Raw genomic sequence first — 6,674 nt, 5'->3', positions numbered from 1 at the left:
TGAACCAGAATGACTATACAAGAGTAGTGCTATTCAGGAGTATTTCATGATATTCACTATGTATGAGATGCTTGGGATCAAGGTTTAACTCCTGTAGTTAAGGGAGAAAACATAAGAAGTCATTTTGAAAAAGACATAGTGGGTTAGGTGAAATTTCTCAATCTAGGGACCTTGAGATCTTATTCCAATGGGAAGGCAGAGGTGAAACAAAGAATTTTCAGACATCTCTAAGTGGTGGTACTGCCTGGGTTGAATTTTAATTTTTTAAAAATTTTGCCGAAGGGTGCTCACATTACCAGAAACAGACAGGCAAAGAGAGAAAGAGGGGAAGTAAGAAACACCCCACCCCTCCATGAAGGATGGTTATGCTGCAATTCCTTCTCTTCCTTTTGGGATTTCTCTCTCCTTTTGGGATTTTAGACATGCACACACACATATACCTGGCATGTTTCTCAAGCCACCAGATCTGAGACTCAAACTATGAGGTTGGTCATATAGGATCCAGCCACCCTAATCACCATCCCATAGACTGGCTCTGCCTCGGTTGTATTATTTATTTATTTATTTATTTTCTGATTATTAATTTATTCAATTTTATTTGTAATTATTATTATTTTTAAAAATGTGACCAAAGAGAGACTGAGAGAGAGAAAGGGAACGTGAGAAAGTAAGCTGCCAGGTCCAGGACTTGAAACATGATACACCATGTGGAAGTCCAGTGCCTTCACCACCTTCACCACCACCTGTTGGCTCCTTCTGATTGAATTTTAAAGGTCACATGCGTTTTGTCATGCAAACAAAGGGGAAAGGTATTCCAGACAGAAATAAAAGGATTGAGCAAAGACTCAGAGGTGTGAGAATTGGAAAGACCTCAGCTGAAGGTAGGGGGAGGGACTAATCTAGAAAGGAGTCTGGAGAGGCCAGAAAAGAGCCAGTAGAAAAAAATATGTATCTGAGTCAGAAAAGTAACCTACATTCTAATGGGCATGGCATGGGTGTGGCACTGAAGGTTAAAGCCAAAGAAAGACATGGTCAGGATTGCATTTCACTTGGCAGAAGTGAGTGAATGGTAGAGGAAGACATCTTGTGGTTGACCAGTTAAGAGATTTCTATGGTGGTGCAGGCCTGAAAAAGGAGTTATCTTAGCTCAGTGGGGATAGGAAAGGGGAAGAACTTCACTAAGAAGTGTTTTTTGGGTTTTGTTCTTTTTTTTTTTCTTAATATGAGCAACCATAAATCTAGGTAAAGCTACATGTTGGAATTCTTCCCAGATGCAAGGATAAGTAGAAATACTGACATGACAATCATAAAGAGGAAGTACCGACTAAAAGAAAGCTGGCAACACAGGAGAAAGTGAAAGAAATAGTAAAATCACGTATACAGTAGGTTCCAATTTTGTAGCACTCACACAACACACAAGATCGAAAGGATATACATCAGAATCTTAGTAGCCACAATCTCTGAATGGTGAAATGACAAATACTTTTTATTTTCTTTGTTATACCTCTTTATACCTAAATGGACTCATATTTGTAATAAGAATATACCAAAAGAAAATGCTAAGGAAAGGATGAGAAAAAAGGGAGGAAGGCATAAATGGGAAGAAGGATGAAAGGGAAAAGGAGACAGATTCCAGAACTGTTAAGGAGAAAAACTCAATGGTATTTGGGAAGTAAGAATGGCTTCATACAGAGACAGAGTCATGATCCTACAGATCCCTTTAACAAAGCCAGTATCACAGGCTGTGGTGCCAGGTTGGGTAGAGTAAGTGAAAGGGATAGACCAAAGCTGGGGGCCAAGATGGAAGAGCAGCTCAGCTGTGTCCTCCTGATTGTCCTTGGTTTAGCTGTGGCTGCTAAACCAGAGGGGAATGAGCACTGTACAGAAGCAACAACCTTCGAGCTTCCTTCCTAGGACAGTCTGCCCTGCTAAAGCCAGGCCCATGACTTGCTACCAAGCCCTGCCCAACCCCATTCAACTAAAGACTCTGCTTCCCTGATGGAGAGCATTCTATGCCCTGGTTGGTTGTGTAGGCTGAGAGTTTGAATGTGTTGGAACAAAATACTGTGGTAAATACCTAGTCATTAACTGCCTTGACAGCTGCTTATTTATTTTCTGAGCCATTGGAAAATGAGCCGTAATGCTCATAAAATAATAGCAGTGACGATAAAAAGTGGACACCACCATATATTTACCAAAGGACCTAGATATAAAATCACTCATTTCACTGAGAGTTCAGAGGTTTTTATGTTTACATAATTTGGGTTATCTTTTCCCAGAAAGAGTCACTAGGTGGTCTGCAAATTCATGCAGCAACTTCCCTCATCAGATTTGTCTCCATAGCTGGCCAGCGTTTCTGACAGAGACAAGTCGATGTAAGTGTGCTTTTCTTCCTAGTAATGCCGCCATGCCTCTCCATGCCACTTGTGCCTAAGAATACTATGTTTGACCCTACTTCTTAGTGTCTTTTTTCTAAGGATGCACATGCATGCCAGAGAGAAAGAGCAAGCGTGTGCGCATGAGAAAGAGAGAGAGAGAGAGAATGTTCCAATGAAAGATGGTCATACTATAATGCCTTCTTTTTTCTACCCTATTGGGACGTTGGGCACCCAGGCACATTTTTTAAGCACATAGAACATTTTTCAGGCTGCCAGCCCCAGGACTCAGACTGCACAGTTATCCATGTAGGAACTGGCTCCTTTAACCACCAGGCCTCCAGATCAAGCCCTAGTTACTCAGATTCTAAATTTCCCCAAGGCAGGTGAGAGGTCTTAACCATGTGCTCCCATGGCCCCTGTACTCACCAACATTGTAACACTCCACTTACTGCATCGTATTTGCTGTCTGAATTCTCACTGGACTGCAAGATCTACAAAGAAATACCTCATTCACTGTTGTACTACCACCTGTCACAATACTGGGCAAACAATGTGCTAAAGAACTGTTTACTACATTATTAATAACACTGCTTTTACTAAATAACATTATTAGATGACAGGATAAATTATTAGCTTCAGAAAAATTTAACACAGGAACTAAATACTTACAGAATGAACATATGTGTTGCTTTCCTAATGAGCACATTAATCTAAATTTTGGCTCTATTCCACCCCATCCTCTTCCCCACACAGCTACTTACCCAACAGCTACTCATCACTGCATTGAGCTCCAGGAAAAAAGAAATGTGCTCGATCAAAATAAAGCATTTATTCATCACAACCTCCTGCAAGGGCTCTTCCACAGTGCTCATTGTACCCCAAACTGATACTACTCTAGCAAATTAAGATGAAAAACAGTGGAGGGACCAGCAGTTGGCATAATGGCTATGTCACTGGACTCCCATGTTGTCGACTGCAGTTTGAATTCTGGACCTGGTGGTTTAAACTCACGCCAGGTGTATGTGCATGTGTGCCCAAGATTCCAAGAGGAGAATGGAGGAGAAGGGATTGTGGAGTGGCAGTCCCCCGTGGAGGGGGGGGTGTGATTTCTCACTTTCTGTCTCTCTGTCTCTCTCTCTTTCTGGCGAGCACACATGTCCTATAGCAAAAACCTCTTAAAACCTTCCACAACGGTGGAAATAGAGTAATAGAGCAAAGGAGTTTCCTTTGGTGTTATAGACAGAGCTATGTCCCCACAAATTCACACAATGGACAGAGAAGTACACGGCATCACCCTGGGGCATTGCTGCTAGAAATGGACCTAATCATAAGGAAATGTCAGATACACCCAAATCGAAGAACTGCTCTGAAACAAAGAAGGCTGGAGAGACATGACAGCTAAATGCAATACGTGGTATCTTGGATTGGATTCTGAAACAATTTCATCTGTCTACCCATCTATCAATGTATTTCAGTGAAGTGGATTATACTGATTGATTTTCATATATTAAATCAATTTTGCATTCCTTGCTGTATTTTTTTAATCGCCCGAGGATGTGTGAGCTGGCCAGAGAAAGAGAGTGAGAGAAAAAGTGAAAAGATCCCCCAGTCAGGCATGGTCACACCACAATCCCTTTTTCTCCATTTTTCCGTCCCATTAGAATTTGGGGGATGCACACACACCCAACATGCTTTTCAAGCCACTAGAGCTGGGACTTGAACCATGGTGGGCCACGTGGGATCCAGCTTTTTGTGAACAGCACTTGTCCTTTGTGACGTGGGGCCAGACCCCTTGATCTATTTTTTAAACTGCTAAATCATGGGTTTCTAATACTGTATCTTTATAAGAACTTCTGCATTTATGATCATGACTGAGATTCACCTGAAACGTTTCTTTCTGAAACACTGCCTCTCAGGTTTTGATAATAAGGATGTGCTAGCCTCATGTAATAAGTAGGGAAGGGCTCTATCTTTTCAATTTCTGAAATGGCCTGTGCAAGTTTGGATTTTTATCCTGACTGGTAGATTGCTCTATTAAAAATGTCTGGTTTTATGCATTTTTTGGTAGGAAAAAATATAAATATTAATTCAACTTCTTTAAAAGTTATAGATTTATTAAGTATAGTGTTTCCTCTTAATTTGGTAAGTCATGTATGTTTATGAATTTTTCTATTTAATCTAAATCAACACACAGCTGCTTATAATATCTTCTTGTAAACTTACTAACGTCTACATTATTTTAAAAAAAATTTTTTAAGAGAGATTATTGCTGTAGAGCATGTGCACTCGCTGGAGAGATAAAAAGAAACAGAGAGACAGCGAAAAATCATCGTGGGGGAATGGCCATGCTGCATTCCCTTCTCCTTCATTCTCCTCTTGGGGTTTTGGCACACATACACATGTGCCTGGTGTGAATTTTAAACTGCTGGGTCGGGATTTGAACCATGGTCAACTACGTGGGCATCTAGTGATGTAACCATTCTGCCATTTGCTGGTCCCAATGTCTACATTCTTAATCACACCAAAGGCTATTTGAACAACTGATTTTTGGCTTTGCAGGTCTTATCTATTGCATGTCTGTTCCAACTTCATAAGTTTCTACCCTTGCATCTAGTTATTTCTTTTTGCCTTTTTTTTGGTTCAGTTTATATAGTTTGCACTATTTTTGTTTCCTCTTCTTTTCTTTTTTTTTATTTTGCTAGAATGTGCCCAGGATAAGAAGAGAGAGAGAAGGAAAGTGAGAAAACCTTCCCCATGGGTTATACCACAGTTCCTTCTCCCCCATTTCTTCCTGTTTTTAGGATTTTGGACACGTGTGCACATGTGCCAGCATGTTTTTTTAAGCTGCCTGGTCCACGACTTGAGCTGCATGGTTGGTCATATGAACTCCAGTTGCTCTAACCACCACACCAGGGGCTGGCCGCAGCCCATGTTTTCTCAAGTCCTCCAATACTCACTGATGTTTAAAAGTCTGTTCTAATCTACTCTCTAACTGTCCTTAGGCACATGTAGAAGATAAGTATTTTTAAAAGATCATGTTTTCATATATTAGAGCTTATGGATTAAAGAGAAATATAGCTGTACTGGGGCCAAATGGTGGCATAGCAGTTAAGCAACTAGACCCACATGGCAAATCCTGGGGTTTGGGTCCTGGGCCTGCCTTGTGTACACTGACCCAGGCACATACATCCTTGGGATCCAAGCTGGCTGAGGTGGAGGGAATATTGCAGTGCGAAGACTCTGCTAGGAGTGCTTGTCTCTCTGTCTATGCGTCTCTCTGTCTCTGTCCACTTCTCAGTCATGGGAGAAATGAATAATTTTTTTTGAAAGATTTTTGCTATAGGGTGCATGCTCTCACTGGAGAGAGAGAGAAACAGAAAGCAAGAAATCACCTCTGAGGGGATGGCTACACTTCAATCTCTTTTCCTCCATTCTCCTCTTGGGATTTTTTTGGCATGCATGCACCCAGCTTGAGTTTGAACCAGCTGGGTACAGGACTTGAACTGCAGTCAATTATGTGGGAGTCCAGAAACATAATCATTACACCATCTGCTGGTCCCAGAAATAAATAAACTTTTTAAAAAAAAATTTTTTAAAACTCTTTTATGATGAACATTTGACTTTCTTAACACACCAAGTCCTCAAAGGATAACCTAGTATTTGCCATAATATACAGTCAATGCTCTATAATTATTAATGAACAAACGAATGAGTTAAGAAAATGAGTTCTCTGTTTTAAGTTTAAGTGAATGTTATGCAAAAATATGGAATTTCCTGAATAAACTGCAAGCTTAAGGAAAGAAATTAATCTGGTTATTCTGGCCATAAAAATGTAAGAATTATGTCAAAAAAGAGAGACCTTGACCAAGACTATTTTTATTTTCGTTAAAGTCCTGGCACATTATACTAGTAAAAATTAATTACCTCAGGACCAGCAGATGACATAATGGTTACATCTCTGGACTCCCATGTAGTGCACTATGGTTCAAGTCCTGGACCCAGCAACTTAAAACTTATGCTTGGGACCAGCAGATGGTGTAGCAGTTACATCATTGGACTCCTACATGGCAAATTGTATTTCAAGTCTCAGACATGGTGGCTTAAAAATCACGCCAGGCACTTGTGTATGTGTGCCCAAGATCCTAGGAGGAGAAAGGGTTTTGGCGTGGACATTCCCCCTGGGGGATGATTTCTCACTTTCTTTCTCACTGTCTCTGACTGTCTCTCTCTCTTTGGCAATTACACAAGCCGTAAAGCTAGGAAAAAAAAAAAAAAAAAAAAAACCCACACTGAGAA

This window comes from Tupaia chinensis, unplaced genomic scaffold (genome assembly GCF_000334495.1).
Source record: "Tupaia chinensis unplaced genomic scaffold, TupChi_1.0 Scaffold000086_1, whole genome shotgun sequence".
In the NCBI taxonomy this organism is placed as follows: Eukaryota; Metazoa; Chordata; class Mammalia; order Scandentia; family Tupaiidae; genus Tupaia; species Tupaia belangeri.
Note: the sequence above shows the minus strand (reverse complement) of the source record.